A 19,641-nucleotide genomic window follows, 5' to 3' on the forward strand; every position below is an offset into this window, starting at 1 on the left:
GCATACGAGGGGCTCAGGGTAGAGACCAGAGTAGATCTGGAGTCTACAGCTGTGAGTGAACTTTCAGAAACAGAATTGGACTATACAATCTAAGGAGTCACAGAGTCACTTAAATTTAACTGAGGTTTTGATGATGAAAGATAGATAAGAAGAAGGAGGGGAGTTGGAGGAGAATATGACAGTAAACCAAATACTTAAAAACTACTGATAAGATTGGAATTAAGCTGATCACTTGTACATTGATCAAATATTTACTGAGTATCTTCTAAATGCTCTAGGTTTGGGGGATATAGAAATGAATGCATACGCTACTGAAGGAAGTGAGCCATTAGCAAGTGGACAGGTAAACGAGATTTCAGGTCTATAAAAATAAACATACATACATTCTGGGTAATGTGATGGAAACTGATGGAGGATGGGGAGACACTACTTTGGTCTGTGTGGTCAAAGGCCACCCCAGGAGGTGACAAGTGAGCTGAGACGATGTGGAAGAGGAAAAAAGAAGAAAAGATGTACATTAAGTGTCCAGGCAGCAGGAGCAGCTACTGAACTGGCCCTGAGCGGGGAACACATTTGGAGTTTGCCAAGAATCAGACGATATCCAGTCTAGAATCAGAGCAAGGATGTGTCAGGAAGATGTGGAAAAGGCAACCGGGTTTGATGAAGAGCAAGGGCTGGGTTTCCGGAAAGATCAGATCACAGGTCTTTCTGCTCTGGTTGGAGAGGCGCCGAGGTCCCCAGGGTAAGCTGCTCAGAGCTGTCCTGGTGCAGACAGCCTGTCGGTTCTGACAGCAGCCATCCTCTCCTCCCAGCTGCAGTGATGTTGGCTGTACAGCGGCCTTGCTCTGAGTATTCCAAGCACGCAGGGCCTGCACCTCCATTCCCTGGGGCTGGTTTTGATAGTTTCACTACGTGCACGATGATTTTCAAGCAGGAGAGACACGAGGGAACTGCAGCAGCATAAGTCAGTGATGTCAACCCCTGACAACTACCATGACCGAAAAAGTCAGATTCCTGAAGCGACTTTATTTATACTGCCACATCCTGACAGATCTGAGGTCTCTCTTGGCATATGAACCTGGTATCATCCTATATCTATGAAAATGAAAAAAGAACGGGAGGGTTTTTTTTTTTTTTTCTAAGCAAAAGGGAAATATTAACTGAAGACAAACTCTCTTATTCATTTGTGCACGCTTCCTACAATGCTGCACGTACGGTTTCAATGATTGGGGACATACACTTTTCCCTTATTTTACCATCTCTGAACTGTGATACGGCTTACAATCAACAGTGCCTCACGATTGCTGTGACAGGACTGCCACGGCCTGTGCACACACGCTTAGTCATAGCTCTTCTCGTTGTCAGTGGAGCCCATAGGCACAGTTAACCCCACATGTGGTGAGTGTAATTAGCATTTTACTTGTGTTTAAAAAGATCACTCTACATTTTGGTATTAAATATGAACAGTTATTTGGTATTTAGAAAGATATAAAAAAAAGAAAGAGGGTAATTTGATATTTGTGAAGCAAGTATTTTCATTGGAGAAGAGACTGCAACTGCTTACTTTCTTTAAAAAGCAGCAACCATGTGTGGTACAGGACTGAAGAAAGGAAGATGTCCATAAATACACGACGTCGTATTATGCTTTGTTACTGTGCTATGTGGAAAAAATTACATATTATGCACCAAAGAACTCAGCAGAATCAGGAGAAATTTCAAAGCTCTCTAAATGAAAGAAATGTCAAAGCTGTGCAAGGCTGTTGTGATGGGTTTGTATCTTGGACAGAATTCCCATACGGCACTGTGTGTCACAGTTTAATTTGTATTTTTTTCTTTCTTAAGGATACATAAAATAATGGTGCATATTAGGTTACCTGGCACCTTAGATTTCATGAAATACAGTGGAGCAGAGCAGGTGTTTTTGTCTTGAGATGACTAGGGCTCTGTACATACCAGACCCCACTTACTGCCCCCGTATATTCGAAATATTTCTCAGGCCATGTACACACTGCCACAGGTCTGCCCGCTTGAAATCTTATAAATCACCATGTGCCTCACACCTGTAGCAGCCTGAACAAAACATTTTTAGGGCAACTTGATACCCTTGGTTACTGAGCTGAATGTAGTCAAAAGCATCTTGGTACTCAGATAAATAAGAAGCATAGAGACATGATCGTAAAGCAAATGGTCTCAATGAAAAATAAGGTGCTAAGGCAATTACTTAAAATTCTATTTAAGAAAGTCACTATGTCTTAATCTCAGATTCTGAAAATTCAGGACTAACAGCTCTGAGGTTTTCTTCCTTTAAGGTGCTCTCAGATCACTGTGAGCAGACAGGTTGGAAGGAGAGTCAGCCCTGCTGTGGGCAGGTTGCCAATCACTGTGTGTGAAGCCTGTACAGATTTTTTTTTTTTTTTCACAGTCCATAGTCATTCTCCTATTTCTACTCCAGAATACTGTCTTAAAGATGTAGTCAAGTTCTTGGACAAATAGCAGGCCAGTAGCTGAGGACATGCTGCCTGGTGAGTGGTGGTGCAGAAAGAGTACGCCTGTCTGCCCACACCGCAGGCTGAGTGCTTGCTATAAGAGCAGGCTCTAAAGAGAAAAACGTCTGCATGACGCTGGAGCCTTACGTAGGGGTACAGTATGCAGGAATGTTTCTTTGACCACACTTTGCTTTTTCTCAGGCGTAGATAAAAAATATTTACTTCAAATGAGAAGAAAAGCTGAGTGCTGCATACATAAAAGCATATATACAACTGCTTCTAGGTATTTCTTTTTCTTGTTTTTGGCAGTGCCAGGTGGCTTGTGGGATCCTAGTTTCCTGATCTGGGATCACACCTGGGCCCTCTGCAGTGAAAGCACAGAGTTCTAACCACTGGACCACCAGGGAATTCCCTAGACATCTCTCCTTGGAATGTGAGGGAGGGAATTCAAAGTTACTGTGTTCAACCCTTGATGCCTCCTCCCAAATATTCCTGATCTCAAGAAACAGCTCAGTCTAAAGTCTTTGAGTTATCCTCACTCCTCCCATTTCTCCTGCAGTCAATACCTAAGTCATCAGCCCTGTCATCATCAATCATTCAGATTCACGGGCTTCACCATAACCATGTTAGCACAAGCCCCATCATCTCTTACCTTGATGGTCGGGAGAGTCTCTCAGCTAGAGTTTCACTCTTACCATCCATGTCAGAGCCCCAAACTTCACCCAGGGGTTCTGTTCATCCCACAGCACAGAAAGTGAGCCTCTAAACATAAACCAAACCCCGTCACACTCTGTCAAACTCCCTTGGATGGCTTCTGATCACACTGGGAACGCGCAGCCGTAACCCACACTACTTGGTCTTCAGTTATTCTCTACCAGCTTTGCCCTTGCTCACACAGTGAAGTCAGCTTCATTACCCTTCTTCAAACAGCTGAGCATGATCCTGCCTAGGTATTGCATTTGCTGTTTCCTCAGCCTGGAATGCACCCCACTCCAGTACTCTTGCCTGGAAAATCCCATGGACGGAGGAGCCTGGTGGGCTGCAGTCCATGAGGTTGCTAGGAGTCAGACACAACTGAGCGACTTCACTTTCACTTTTCAATTTCATGCATTGGAGAAGGAAATGGCAACCCACATCAGTGTTCTTGCCTGGAGAATCCCAGGGACGGGGGAGCCTGGTGGGCTGCCGTCTATGGGGTCGCACAGAGTCGGACACAACTGAAGAGACGCAGCAGCAGCAGCAGCCTGGAATGGTGATCTTGGCAGGGCTTAGTCCCATATTTCATTCATATTTCTGCCCAAATAACACTCCCTCAAAAAAATCATTTCTGACCACTATCCTTTAGATCTAGTCACTTTCTGCTTTGTTTCTTCATAGTGTGTGCCCCATCTGGTGTCATATTATGGACTTATTTGTCACCTGCCTGCTGTCTGCCTCCCTTCCTAGAATGTAAACTCCAGAATAGGGAGTCTGTCGCTTTTGTTTTGTTCTCCACCGTATTTCCAGAGCCTAGAACAGTGCCTGGCATATAGTAGGTGCTCAACAAATATTTTCACTTAACTGCAGGTACTTCTTTATATGTCAGACCCTCACATATACAGCTCTTAGACACACCGAGGCCCTAAAAATATTTGTATTGTGAGGTTTGCCTTTCAACTTAAGCATCTTTACCCAACAGGGCAGGCAATCTGTAGCTGATGGCAGCACACAGAGGTGGCACTGAGATGAGATGTGGGTCACAGAAATGGGTGCCACTCCCGGGAGGCAAGGAAGTGAAGTTTGACTCTGACAGTCTTGCCTCCTGTTGCTCCTTTGGTATCTTGCTTTCCCACTCTTCCCTGGCAGAAATTCAATCAGTGAATACTGCTTAGCACCCACTTTGTACAGGGCCTTGGGGGTGGATATACAGTTGAGCCTTCTGAGGTCAGATCCTCAAGGAGCTTGGTGTCTAGCAGGGACGGGGGTGATGAGGATGAACCAAAATAAATATAGAGTTTGTTATAAAGGTTACGTGTCTTGCCCCAGAGGAATTACGGAATCGGCACTTGAATTTGGCTCGTCTAACTGAGTCCAGCCTCTTTTCACTTTGCCACTCACGTTTTATGAACTGAAAGCCTGGATCTCTGGAATAAAGCCTCAGGCGTGTACTTGGCAGCCATCCATTTAAAGGTGCCAATTGAAGCCTTTCCATTAGTGATACTGTCCAAGAGCATAGCACTGGGGAAAGGAGACCCAAGGACAAAATCTTGAGCAAAATTGACATTTAATGGAGGGGAAGATGGAGGAGGAGGCACTAAAACTCTGATTATTGTGATTGTTGCTGTTATTCCCTGCTCCTGTCTAGAGGAGTCAGCTACCTAAGGAATCATATTGAATTTAAAAAGTATTTATTGCATTTCCTCTTGGAACAAAGAGTCAGTGTGCAACAAATGTTTGAGCAAGGCACGACAATGATTCTCTATTAGAGAAATACTTCCATATTTAATTTTCTAAAATAATTTTATTTGATGGTTAGTTCAACAATTTTCAACCTTTTATGGCTCCAGTCATCCCATTATCATAGTGTGTTTATTGTTTAAGTTATTATGCTCTAGTTGTCAAAAATTGGTTGTCCACGAATTTTCCATACGTTTGTGCATGCGCACATGCTAAATTGCTTCAGTTGTGTCTGACTCTTTTTGACCCTACGGACTGTAGCCTGCCAGGCTCCTCTGTCCATGAGCTTCTCTGGACAAGGATACTGGAGAGGGTTGCCACGCCCTTCCCTAGGGGATCTACCTGACTCAAGGATTAAACCCACATCTCTTGCATCTCCTGCATTTGCAGGTGGGTTCTTTACCTCTAGCACCACCTGGGAAGCCCTACATACATTTAAGCCCCATCCAAATCTTTCCCCCATGGGCCCCCACAGTTTAGCACCACTATTCAGGTCATATTTTCTGAGATGGTTTGGATTTCACATATTCTGATTGGAAGCCTAGAAACAATGATAAGACCATCCATAATTCTAAAATGCTCTCCTCTTTTTTCTATTTTTTTCTAATCAAAATTTCTGTTTTGTGGTGAACTGAATGAACTAATGGTCTTAATTTTTCATCCTGACTTGCATCCAAGGCATTTACTATGTGCATTTTGGCTCATTGTACCAAGAGGTGAGATATATCCTCCCCTGTCAACTTAATTTTGAGTTGGTCTTATAGCTTCCTTTGGCCAATTGTTGGCAGATATGAGGCAAGTGGAGGCCTGAAAATGTGCTTGCATGTTTTCATTTCCCTGTCTTTGCTATAGAATGTGTCTGGGAGAGCATATTAGAGGATGGTGCATGTGAAGCAGAGCAGAGCGCCCCAGTTGTCTCAACTGAGACCATCCCAGGTGAGTTGACTCTTACACCCTGGCAGGTCAGAGCCACCGGGCTGATGTGAGGCAGCCAGCTGGAATCAGAAGAAATCTCCAGCTGCTGCTGCTGCTAAGTCGCGTCAGTCGTGTCCGACTCTGTGCGACCCCATAGACGGCAGCCCACCAGGCTCCCCCGTCCCTGGGATTCTGCAGGCAAGAACACTGGAGCGGGTTGCCATTTCCTTCTCCAATGCATGAGAGTGAAAAGTGAAAGTGAAGTCGCTCAGTCGTTTTTGACTCTTCGCGATCCCATGGACTGCAGCCTACCAGGCTCCTCCATCCATGGGATTCTCCAGGCAAGAGTACTGGAGTGGGGTGCCATCGCCTTCTCCGAATCTTCAGCTGAGTACAGCCTAAATTACTCACCATGGACTTGTGAGAGAACGACATGCTTATTGCTTTAAGCAATTTCAGACTGTTGTATTGCTTTGCTGAGGCGATGGATAATGGCAGATCACACTTACCATAGATCTTAGAAATTTGGAAGCTGCCCTGCATTAAAGAAAAATCAAGTGCTTTCTGTTTACAAAGCATTGTGCAGAACACTTTACTATATTACTTTATTTAATCCCAACAACACTATTATCTAGAAGATAAATAATGTTATTACACAAATTTTAGATGAAGGGAAACTGAGGCTTAGAGAAGGTTAAGTGATTTGCCCAAGGTGATAAAACGGGTTTGGAAGTCAAACCCCAGGAAACTGTTTTTAGACCTTGTGCCTTTTCCATTGATGCTTGTCATTTATTCTACTGGTTCCTCCATTTCAGGTTTTCTCCTGCCCACCTCTGACCCCTCCTAATTAGGAAAAGACCCTATGTTTCAATTTGGAATACAAAGATCACTTTTTATACTAGTTCTTCTTAATACTCCTCTTCTTACACACAGTAAATGTCCCTCTTCTCCAGTAGTCTGGAAGTTCTTTTGCAGGTAAGGATTGTAAAATGCTTATTATGTGTTACAGCTACTATGAGGTAGAATTTTTAAAAGGTAATGATCCTATTCAAATGTTAAGAAATCTAATTATTCCTCCCAAAACAGTTTATAAAAAAATAAGAAAGATTCTACTAGAGAATACATTATGTTTTATGCTAAACACACACGCACACACACACACACACACACATTTAAAAGGGCACTGTTATCCCAAATTAATTTAATTGATGGAATGCACAGTAGAGGGTTTTTCTCATTTTGTTAAACAACTTTAGGTATATGGTACTTGAACTTGGTGTTTAGCTGATGTCTATAAAAATAAAACTCTTCTGGTTCATGTTTTAGTATACTACTATTAGAAACAGGAATTGATATAAACCTGGCACTGAATAATTTGTTTTGCAGTTAGTTTTTGCATTTAAGTAATTGCTTTATTTTATTTAAAAAAAAGAGGAATGAGTAGTACAAAAGAAAATATGGGCCTGAGCAGAAACAGTAAGTGAGGTTTTTATTTATCTTGAATATGAAACCAGGTAACAGTTAAATATTTAAGACTAAATTATTTTTCCTGAACTGCTGCTAGTTATGTTAATAGTAATGTGTGTGTGTTAGTCACTCAGTCGTGTCCAGCTCTTTGTGACCCCATGGACTGTAGCCCACCAGGCTCCTTTGTCCGTGGGATTCTCCAGGCAAGAATACTGGAGTGGGTTGCCATTTCCTTCTCCAATATTGGACCTCAATTTCTCATCTGTTCAGAGTTGAAAGCTTTGAATATTTTTATATTGCATGTAATTTTGAAAGTACTTAATTTTAGGTAAATATTAATTTATTTTTCCTAAAAGCATTAAACATTCTAGTAAAAATTTGGATGAAAATTCTCCGTATTTATCTATTTGTGTAAATGCATGTGAACATACTTTTCATTGTAGTGAGAATCACTTGAATTTGATCTGATCTGATAAACTGAGTCAATATTTGAGATTTGTTGAAAAATTTGGAATATACTTCTTGCATTTCCAAAAGTGATATATATGATTTTCTAATAGTAGGAAAACTAAATTCTTTCAGATATTTAAAAATGTTTTAGATTTAGTCACTGCCCTGTACTTTAGGTATGCTGCCACCAGGTGGCGGTAGGGTGCCAAACACAAGATCTGTACAGTAAGGAATTTACATCTTTCACAGCTCTTTGCTTGAGTTCGAAAATAATTTGATACCACAGATATCCAATTTAACATAATACACATCCTTAGTAAAATGGCTAAACTTAAATTCTAAATCAACCTTAAACATCTTTAAGGCAGATATAAATACTAAGCTACAAAATCACCTACCTCATCTCTCTCCTCCCCAAATTTTAATTATTTTTATAATGGATAGATTCTAATATTAATCTTGTATACTTCCTTTAGTGATAAATTAACCTTTGTGATTTGCTCTGAGTATTTATATTTATTATCAATCTCTTCCATGGCAGCTTGTATGTCAGGCTTCAAAATTCTAAATAGTTTTCTTCTAACAGAGGGACCTCTTTGACTTTCCTTTCATCTCAGAACGTAGAGGCTTATCTTTTCAGTATGATCTCAGATCTTCTCCCACAGAAGACTCAGAGCATTTCTCCATTACGATAGCATGAAAAATGTTGTATTTGTCTTGTATAGAGGACTTTTTCCTCTTTTATTTTCTACACTGTAGAATAATTCATTACTATATTCCTCCTCTCAAAGCTTCCAGAAGCATAGAGCCAGTTTACAGTATTTACTGATTTAACTGCAACACAGATGAGTCTCCTTAGCAACAGGCTCTGCCCTAAATATCTCCAGAAAAGACTTAAAGAAACAAAATTCCTCATGTCATGCTAAAAATCAGAGCAAAATGCAAACTACAAAATTAACTGACTTTATTATAATTAGTGATACTATAAATGGAAGTGGAGCCATTTCAATGAAAAGGGGATACTGAGCTACTTCAAAACAGTCAGAAATGCCCACTCTTAACGGATTATCGAGCTGAAACTTTGGGACAGATTCTAAAGGGTTTAACATGATGAATGACCAATTGAGAATGAGCACATCTCTAACATCTGAGCCACTATTCTGCTCTGCCCTAGGGTTGTTTGTTTCAAGAATAAAGAGAACTGGGTGGCTGAGCGTCAAGGACCAATACTATGTAGTTGGGAGGAGAAAAGGCAATAGCAATTCCATATCTAAGCATAGTCAGAAAGAAAAAAAAAAAAAAAGGAAGTTGGGAGAGGAAAGGCTCTCTGCAGCTTTATCCTGAATGCTTCTACACAGAGCTGAGAGTCATTCCTCTCACATGCACCCACTCCAGGGTTGGAAATATTCTATGCAGCATTAAGCAGTGCGTGGAGGCTGAGAGGCTAAGGCAGAGGGGAGGGGTTGGAGTTGGAAGTTGGGGAAGAGAGAGGTTGAACAGTGATTTCTAGAGGCCAGAGTCTGCACAATAAACAGGCTGGCTCTCGATGTTATAACTCTGGTGAGTACTGAGAGCGAAAAGCAAATGGCAGCTAAGCTGTGAAAGCATGCTCTGAGGAAGCTGGCCAGCTCCCAGCCTAACGCTGGGAAAGTGATCTGGGGGAGAGAGAAAAGAAAAAATAGAGGCAAAGAAAAATAGAATAGGGAGAGAAGAGAAAGCAATGGATAATAAAAAGCTCTTGTGTGATTTGAGTCTCACAGGAAACCTATGAAGTCAGTGGGGGCAGATATTATTACCTTCTATTTAAAAAGGAGAAACTGAGGCCAAGAGTTGATAAGTGACTTTTTTGTAAGGTCACGTACTGAGTGGTGGATATAGGATTCAAAGTCAAGTGACCTGATTCTAAAATAAAGATAAAAGGAGAGAGGGTGCATTTGAAGCATGGACACACACCATCTGTCCTACCATTTACTTTATAAACAGTAAGTAAAATTTTCACATAACCAAGGCTGAGCCTTTTAAGGGTCAAACTGAAACAATTTTAGCCACTATTGAAAAGCACTTCTTTCCTTTGCATGCTGACTGTAATTTTCCCTCTTCTTGATATGTGGGTTATAATGATGAAAATTGGCTCTATATTTATGGACTCCCACTTTAGTGACACCCTCAGGTTCTAAGGAGGCACACAGGTTTTTACTGCTGTCATGCCTAATACATTCATGGCTAGAAATAGCTGTGGAGCAGAATGGGCTGATTCAGCTCCTACTTCCCTCACAGTCAGCTCTTCCGTCTTCAGTGTGTTGGCTTCCGGCCCCTGCCTACTGCTTCTGATCATGTCATTCTCTTGACTAAAATCTTTTTAATGGCTCCCCACTTACTACAGTGGTTTTCAACCCAGGCTGCAAATTAAAATCACTTGGGGGAACTTGTAAAAAACTTGATGCCCAGATGCTACCACCAAAGATTTTGACTCAGTTGTTTAGGTATGGGCCTCTAGCCTACAGGGACTTGGAGAAGGCAATGGCACCCCACTCCAGTACTCTTGCCTGGAAAATCTCATGAACGGAGGAGCCTGGTGGGCTGCAGTCCATGGGGTCGCTAAGAGTCGGGCATGACTGAGCGACTTCACTTTCAATTTTCACTTTCATGCATTGGAGAAGGAAATGGCAACCCGCTCCAGTGTTCTTGCCTGGAGAATCCCAGGGATGGGGGAGCCTGGTGGGCTGCTGTCTATGGGGTCGCACGACTGAAGCAACTTAGCAGCAGCAGCTACAGGGACTAATGTAAGTTGCATGGATTTGGGTTTCTGGACTAACAGGGATAAACCCTAAAATTATCTTAGTTTACCATCTTAAGAGAATTCTCAGGCCATTATGCAGGGAGGAGGAAGTCAGAGAGCCTGGAAGACTCTGAATTGAGAAGATGGAGGTGAGAGTCTAGGGAGACTAAAGTGGCTAGACTTTTCTGTATAGTGTACCAGAGAGGAAAGAATGCTGATCAGCACATGCATATAAGGAAACTATCTGAGGCCAGATGTAGAAAGAAACACCAGAAAATATTAGTGGGCATAGTACTTAGAGCTCATACAGGGTCGGTAGTAGTTTGAGCTATTCAGGCTGGGAAACCGGGAAGTTCACAGGGCAATGTCGGGTGACTCAGAAGCATCTTGCCTCAGTAGTGCAGAAGCACAGTCACAAACTAAATGATACTCCAGTTTTTGCCTAACAAATCTTAAAAGCAAGACCTGAAAGGATAAAAATATATCTAAAGGGCTCCTCTGTGTCTGAGAACAGAGCCCACAAATATTTATAGGAATACAAAAATAGCCATAACCAGCACCCAACAAGGTAGAATTCATAATGTCTGGCATGCAATAAAAGTTACTGGGCATGGCAAGAACATTGAGGAGAAAAATCAATCAGGTGACACCAACCCCAAACTGACACAGATGTTAGAATTAGAAGACAAGGGCAAGGCTTCCCTGGTGATCCAGTGGTTGAGCATCCACCTGCCAATGCAGGGGATATGGGTTCAATCCCTGGTCTGGGAGGATTCCGCATGCCACAGGGCAACTAAGCCCATGCACCACAACCACTGAATTCCTCACACCTTAGAGTCCATGCTCTGCACCAAGAGAAGCCACTGCAATGAGAAGCCCGCGCACCAGAACTAGGGAGTAGCCCCCGCTTGCCTCAGCTAGAGAAAGCCTGTGCGCAGCCACAGAGACCCAGCACAGGCAAAAGTAAATAAATTAAAAGCTACTAATTAAAAAAAGACAAGGGCATTAAAAAAGTTACTATAACCACATTCATTATGTTCAATAAGTTAGAGAAAAGATTGAGGATGTTAAATAGAGACTTGGGAAAAAAAAAGACTGATGTCTAACTTCTGGAGATGAACACTATAATCTCAGAGATTTAAAGTACACTGCATATTACTAATGGCAGATTAGAGATCACAAGAAGATAAATGAACTTAAAGACACAGCAACAGAAACATCCAAATAAATCCCAGAGAGAAAGAATACTGGAAAAAAAAAAAAAGTATTGGTGAAGTGAAGTGAAAGTCGCTCAGTTGTCTCTGACTGTTTGTGACCCCATGGACTATACCAGAATACTGGAGCAGGTAGCCTTTCCCTTCTCCAGGGGGTCTTCCCAACCCAGGGATTGAACCCAGGTCTCCCACATCACAGGCAGATTCTTTACCATCTGAGCCACAAGGGAAGCCCAAGAATACTGGAGTGGGTAGCCTATCCCTCGTCCAGTGGATCTTCCTGACCCAGGAATTGAACCAGGGTCTCCTGCACTGCAGGCAGATTCTTTACCATCTGAGCTATCAGGGAAGCCCAAGTATTGGTGAGTTGTGGCCTAATTTTAAATAGCCCAACATACATGTGATTGAAGTTTCCAAAGAAGAGAGGCAGTCAGACAGAAAACAATATTTTAAGAAATAATGACCATAATGCAGTCACTATGAAAAACAATTTAGAGGTTCCTCAAAAATTTAAAAACAGGATTATCATATGATCCAACAATCCTACTTTTAGGTATATATCCAAAAGAATTGAAAAGAGGATTTCAGGGGGTTATTTTTACACTGATGTTCATTGCACCATTGTCCAAAATGGCCAAGGAGTGGAAGGAAACTAAATGTCTATCAACAGATGAATGGCTAAAGAAAATATGGCATATACACATTCAGTCTTAAAAAGAAGAAAATCCTGTGATATGCTATAACATGGATAAACTTTGAGGACATTATGCTAAGAAAAATAAGCCAGTTAAAAAAGGACAAATACTACATGATTCCACTTACATGAGGTATCTAAAATAGTCAACTCTTAAAAAGTAGGACGATGGTTTCCAGGGGTTAGAGGAAGGAGGATAGGACAGTTGTTGTTCAATGGAGATAGAGTTTCAGTTTTGCAGGATGAAAAATTTCTAGAGGTCTGTGGCACAGAAATGTCTATATACTCAGCACTACTATACTCTACATTTAAAAATGGTTACCATGGCAAATTTTATTTGCTGTTGACCACAATAAAAAAAGTGATTGTGAAAATAGTTGCATAACTCTGTAAATATCCTAAAAAGGATTAAATTGTACACTGTAAATAGGCAAATTGTATGATATTTGAATTATACAGAAAGAAAGCTATAAAAACAAGTTGAGGATATTTCACAACAATGACAGAGAATGAACATCCTACGTTCCTACAATTGTAGGAACAGTCCTACAACTACATGCAGTGTAACTAAATGAAAGAAGCCCCAAGTAAGGATACACTGCATAAAAACAAGCAAATGGCTCTGCTGTTAGAAATAAGGATGGTAGTTGCTTTGGGGGTCATGGAAAGATTAGTGACTAGAAGGGGCCATGAGGTGCCTTTTGGGTGCTGGTGATTTTCCATTTCTTGTACTGAGTGCTAGCTACATATATGTGCTCTTTTTATGAAAATTCATTCAGCTGTACATTTCTGTATGGATTTTTGTGTGTCTGTTTTACTTCTATAAAAAAAGTTTTGAAAAGTGGAAGGGAAAAAATATAAGACATTCACAGGAAGTTATTAAACAAACAAAAAGTAATGACCAGAAATTTTCCAAAGTTGATGAAAACTATAGACCTCATATCTAAGAAGAAGTTCAAAAAACTTTACACACAAGTAATATGAAGAAAACCACACCAAGGCACATCATAATCAAGTTGTTTAAAACCAGTGATAAAGAGAAAACCAATAAGTGCAGCCACAGGGCTAAAAGACACATTATATACAGAGAAATAACAACAACAAAACCAAAAAGGAAAGAATAGCAGCAGATTTCTTATCAGAAATAATGCAGAAGAGACAACAGTGGATCAGCATTTCTAAAGTACTGTTAACTCTAGAATTCTATACCCAGAAAAAGTATCTTTCAAAACTGAAGGCAAAATAAAGTCTTTCTATCAGTGGCCCCACACTGTGAAAATGTTTAAGACCTTTGGGTAGAAAGAAAATGACAGCAGATGCAAATAGGTTTATATACAAGGGCATGAAGAGCAGGGATGGCTCCATGGATGTGTGACCTGTGTAGCACAAAATCTGTGCTTCAAAGGTATCTCTGCTTGGCTAAATATCCTTCCACTATTGCCTTACATTTTAAAATAATTTTTGAATGAGACCCATATTTTCATATTTCACTGGAGCCTTCAACAATGAAGAATTAATAAGGGTCCTGGTGAGGAATACTGTAGCCCATGGGAATGGGGAGCAAGGCTGGGATGCTGAGGTTGGTTTAGATCTGGGTAGTATGCTCAACATGGAATGTGGAAGGGTGGTGGTGGCTTCTTCAGAGGAAATTTGAAATGCTTCTATTTTAATCAGGAGAAGAGTGAATGAAATCAATGTGGGAAAATGAAGTCCACTAAAATAACTTTCTTAATGTAGAAATGTCTAGATGCTCAGAACATGATTTTCATTTTTGTATAGAGATGGGTCATTAATGGCTGTAATCAGAGGGTTTCAGTTATTCATGAAATCAATTTGTTGCTAAGTGTCTAGACTGTCTCTTCAGGGCCAAATGCCTTGTTTACTTTCTTTCTTTAAAAAAATTAATTAATTAATTAATTAATTTTACTTTACAATATTGTATTGGTTTTACCATACATTGACTTGACTCCGCCATGAGTGTACATGTGTTCCCCATCCCTTGTTAACTTTCATTTGTGTGTGTCTGTGGTGTGTTTTCCAAGATCAACACTCAATAATGCTTATTCCATAATATTAACCCCGAGGCACTAAAAGATAGCAAGTTCTCTTTAAATCCAAAAGAAAAGCTATATTCCTTCCAAAGAAGTTTTAGTGTTTAAGCACATTTTATTGTGATATAACTTTATCTCAGTTTAGGCTCCAAAGTTGAGAGCAGCATGATAGGTGCAGATATGCTGAAAGAGAGTGAAATCAATAATACAAGCCTTAGCCCATCAGCCTTCAGGCCACATGGGAAAGGGCTAAAAATCACCTGAAAGTGAGTATTTATTTGGAAGAGGGTTGTTCATTTCATATAAGGAAGGGAGAAGGGTGCTTTTTCCAAAACTTGGGCCAGGCTTCCAGAGAATATATTGAAGAGCTTGCAATTTATTTTATTTTTCAAGGCCTTTATTGAATCTGTTACAATATAACTTCTGTTTTATGTTTTGGTAATTTGGCTGTGAGGCATTGGGACCTTATCTCCTCTACCAGGGATCAAACTGGCACCCTGCGCATTGGAAGATGAGGTCTTAATCACTGGACTGGCAATGAAGTCCTAGAGCTTGCAATTCAGATACAGTGACTGGTGGTGGTGGGTAGAGTCCAGGGGCTTTACCTGATACATAAATGTCTGAAGAAGTCTGAAGCCCAGAGATCGTGTCTAGTTTGTTCTGAAGGCTTGTGAAGAGCTAGCTGTACTGACTATGAGTGTAAATTAAATGCTTAAATCCATAGATAATTTATAAAGTTTGCTTTACACTTGAATACTCATATCTAGTTATTTAGTTAAAGCCTTCGGCTTTGATTAAAGTTGTTAACATTTGAAGTGTTGACTGATGTAGCCTCCCTGGTGTGGAAATATGAATATTTCTCTCATTTATTAATGTCCTATAGTGAAAGCATAACCTTTTACTTAAAATAATTGTTTTGGAAATGGAATTATAATATTCTCCTCCCCATTCCTCCCCTGCAGTTTGTGAATTTGGTGATTATTCTTCTTGGTTGGGAGTATAAACAATCATTTGCATTTATCCAATACACACACACACAACCAAACACATTCATACTTACCCAGACAATGCAGAAAAACTTTAGGGAGTAAATTTAATTGCAGTTATAGTAATGAGAGTAGAGCAGAGAGGAGTGTGACTTTATAATTCTGATCATAAAATAAAAACATCAAAGCAAGTAATGAGTCTAAATTTAATGTTGAGAGGACTATATTTCTGTAGCATTTAAGGCAAGTAAAGTCAAGCTATTAAAGACTGAACACAAAATTAGAATGTTAACTTTGCGAATTTCTTAGTCTATCTCCAAGTGATTAGATTATCACAAAATTTCCCTAGGAAGGTAGAAATTGAATCAACAACACTGCAAAAGAAAAAACAAAAAAGAAATTTGACAGCCCTAAGCAAAGTGATGTAAATATAGTTTCAGCAGCTATTAGGCAAGAAGCAAATGCTCTGCTAATCAATTTACTGTTACAGAAATAAGTCCAAATGATTTTCATGGGATGCATATGGGTATTGCTACCTTAATTATTTTATTTGCTTCTACCCAAAGGTATTTAAAACACAGCCAACTGCTGGATTTGGATTTTTAAAGCTATTCTTACACTTATGAACAGAGATTTAAGACTGCACTGAAGCCTGAATTTTATCTTGTTCTTTCAGTGGGCATTTTTTTTTTTATTATCAATATTGTAGAAGGTTATAAGTCTGGACTAGAATTATTTCCTTGGTAAAAAGTGAGAGATAAAACTAATGGGAAGAAATTACTCATAAATTCTACACTGATACTCACAAATGAATAAATTGGACCTTATTAATGTGCTTCATCTAATCAAAATCCCTTAAGTAGGTGCACAGTGATAAAAAATAAACATTGTTTTTCATAACTGCAATACTTTTTTGTTGTTGTTTAGGAAATGATGATTTTGTGGAGATTTTACAATTATCCATACATATTTCAGGCAGAAAATATGTAGCCTTTTTACTTAAAATTTCCACAAAGGCAGAGCTGTTGAGATTTTTAAATAGCAGTGGAAACTGTTGTGTAAACTTGGTAATAGTATATGCAAGACCTGAGTAAATTTTTGAGTGAAAAACCTCCACCAAATCATGTACTTACGCACTGCTAACTAGTTTGTAATTCTAACAAGCCTTTGGAGAGGACTATAATTCAGGCTAGAGATTCACCCAGCTGCCATCTGCAGAGGGACCCGTTTGCCTGACAATCTCTCTCAACATTGTCATACAACATAAAATATCAATACAAAAGTGAAAATAATATTAATGATGTTATTAATGGTCACGGCACACACAGAGGTAAAACAGCTATTGATGAAATATCAGCTTCTGAATACGAAGCATACATTAGAGATTGTAAAAACAGTTATTGGCAAAGACTTCATTTTCTAGATCTAGACACAGCACGGGCCTATAAAACTGGCAATACCTTATGTCTTAGTTTATGCTCGATTTCCACTGCTGACAATGCTACTACTAACATATGAGATTTCCACTACTCTCCCCTATGCCTATACTTTGGGTAACTTTGTGACTAAAATCTTTATTAGGTTAGTTCCAATAACTTTTTTTTAAAGGCGTTAATGTGCTCCACCAAGAAAAAGACCTTGGGGGATTTTTTGAAAGATCACAATTTCAAATATATTTGCACTTTTCAAGTCACAACATTGTGTAGCTTTCATTTTCTCACGAACATACTTTGAATAAATTTATAAATACACTGAGAAAGTATTACTAGTTGTCTAATATCAAGTACAACATAATGTACTTGAGGGTTAGTCACTATGATTTAATGACGCTGAAGTTGTTTGTAATCACATCAACAGTCAGCTTTCTCATTCTTTGTTCTCCTCCCCTCTCAGCAGATCTCTACATCAAAGACAGCCTGCACGTGCACTTCTCTCTCCATTCTACACAGAACAGCACTTATTGAAGCCACTGGGTTTCTTTAAAACTAGCCACTCATTACAAAGGTTCGGGATGCAACTTTCCTAAAAAGCTTTGCTCTTAACCAAAATGACTACACATTACTTTTGGGCTACAAAAGAATAAATTATGGATACTTAATACAGAATTACTGGGTCCAAATGTTATATACGAGATTATCTTATATTTGAATACCTTCCCTGACTAGTTGGAATAAATAAAAGTCTTGAGTTGGAGACCAGTAGAAAGCATTATAAGCCAGAAGGTACACATCATGCCTGTCTCTCATTTTAAAACCCAACAGCCCTAACCATCAAATGAAGTACACTTGCAGCAGCTCTAAAGGGCATAAAAATTTTGTTCTCTGATTTCCAAGTCTAAAGGTACAGGTGGTTTTTCTCCATAGTAAGTGTATTTATAGAATTAAATGACTTGCAAAGCCTCCTCATCAAGAGTGTGAACTTGCCCATACAATTGTCACAAACTTTACATTCTATCGGTTCACTGTAAGGAAAGTATACTGGGTTGGTGTTAGATGCAGATGTTGTACTCCAGGCCCGAGGAATTTGGCCTCAAGATCAAAAACATAGTGACCATGTTTTCTGATTCTGATACAATGCTTGTGACAGGCACTTCTCCCTAGATTGGAGTCAGACTGTATTACAGCAAATGTACCTATGGGGATAATGCTTAGAGTCAGTATGGGTGGAAAAAGGTTATTGTTCTGTCCCATTTCAAGAGTGGTTAGCCCTGTGGGTGTGGTTTAACACCCTGAGCCCTGGCATGGAACATGAGGCCTTGTGGCATCACTGCCCTGCAGTCACTGCGAGCACCCACGAGGTCTGGTCACAGTGACCGGACGGGAATCCTCTGCTACACAGAGCACTGGGGAGAGTGTGGGTCCAAGCCTACACCCTAACTGTTAGCCCCAGTACTTGACTTCTCAGAGACGTGTAGTCTTGTTTTAATGATCCTTGCTTCAATGAAAACATTTGATAATAGAGTTCTATTGGAATCCATTCTTTTTCAGAGAGATTATTTCTAATATTAGGTGAGTGACTCATGAGCTATCTATAATAAGTATTCATTCTTCAGTGGGAAGTGATATTATTCAGAAGATGTTACATAGATATATTTATCATTGACAAGAAAGTGACTTACTGGAAGCATGTTTGTTTGATCTATGGAAGAGCCCCGTTTACTAAATGGCTAAGAGTAGCCATGAGTGTCGAGTTCTCAGTGGAGAACTGAAGTCTTCTTGATGCAACTGAAAAGCAAAACAGTCTCAGTTGCTTCCACTGCCACACAGACTAGCAACAAAATTAATCGGAAGCTTTTAGTCAGAAAGTGAGTTCCTTCTGAAATAATGAAAGCTTTTGTGAAAGGATAAGAACAGAAAGCTAAGGGTAGTTGATGGCACATTAGAAGAAGGAGCCAAGAATTTGTCCATTTAAAGTGATTTTTAAATTAAAGAAGGGTTTTTATAGATGTTCCAGAAAAGATATTAAAGACAGACTTTTTAAAAGCAAAGAATAATTAGTTACCACTAATTAACCATCATTTAAAAGAATTAATGACATTCAGTGTAGGAGACTTGACTTTTGGAGGAAAAAATGCCATAAAGAGTAGAAGAGAGTGCTATTGAGCCGGAAGAAATTATTTGCTTTGTCTTTCATTTTGTGAATGCTTTTTTCAGTTATAAGAATATAAAACTTAAGTCTAAGAAATTCTCTAAAAGATTAAATGATTTCTCACTTTTGAAATGTTCATGATGCCAAATAAAATATGAAAGCATGATGCTTATTCATCTTTTCAACTCTTTCATGCCTTTATACCATTAGAAATAAAATAACAGTAAAAACAAAATGAGAAAACTATCAGTATCAAAATCAGTTAAACAGATTTAGTTGATCTCTTTGGGCTCAAATACATGGCAACATTTGTTGGCCAGTTTTTACAGAAAATCTATGCCAAGTGTATGAATAAAACAAACAATTTAAAATTAGTTATAAGCCTTGGAAAATAAAATGTTGATATTACAGCAGCTTATATAATAACAAAAAGCAGCCTCTTCAAGTATATGGTTTATATATGTAGTTAAGGAATAGAGACAAACATAACAGAGATAGAAAACTAAAAATGATGACTTTAGTCTTAAAAAATGAATAAGAGCAAAGAATAGAATGGGTGCTGATTTGTTATCATA

At 39.4% G+C, this 19,641-nt stretch overlaps 1 protein-coding gene across 5 annotated transcripts in view; it reads right to left on the minus strand.

Annotated features, from left to right (window-relative positions):
* ANKS1B (ankyrin repeat and sterile alpha motif domain containing 1B) overlaps positions 1–19,641 on the minus strand; it is a 1,160,119-nt gene that overhangs the window by 306,188 nt on the left and 834,290 nt on the right. The window lies entirely within an intron of this gene.

Source organism: Bos javanicus, chromosome 5, assembly GCF_032452875.1.
Source record: "Bos javanicus breed banteng chromosome 5, ARS-OSU_banteng_1.0, whole genome shotgun sequence".
NCBI lineage: Eukaryota > Metazoa > Chordata > Mammalia > Artiodactyla > Bovidae > Bos > Bos javanicus.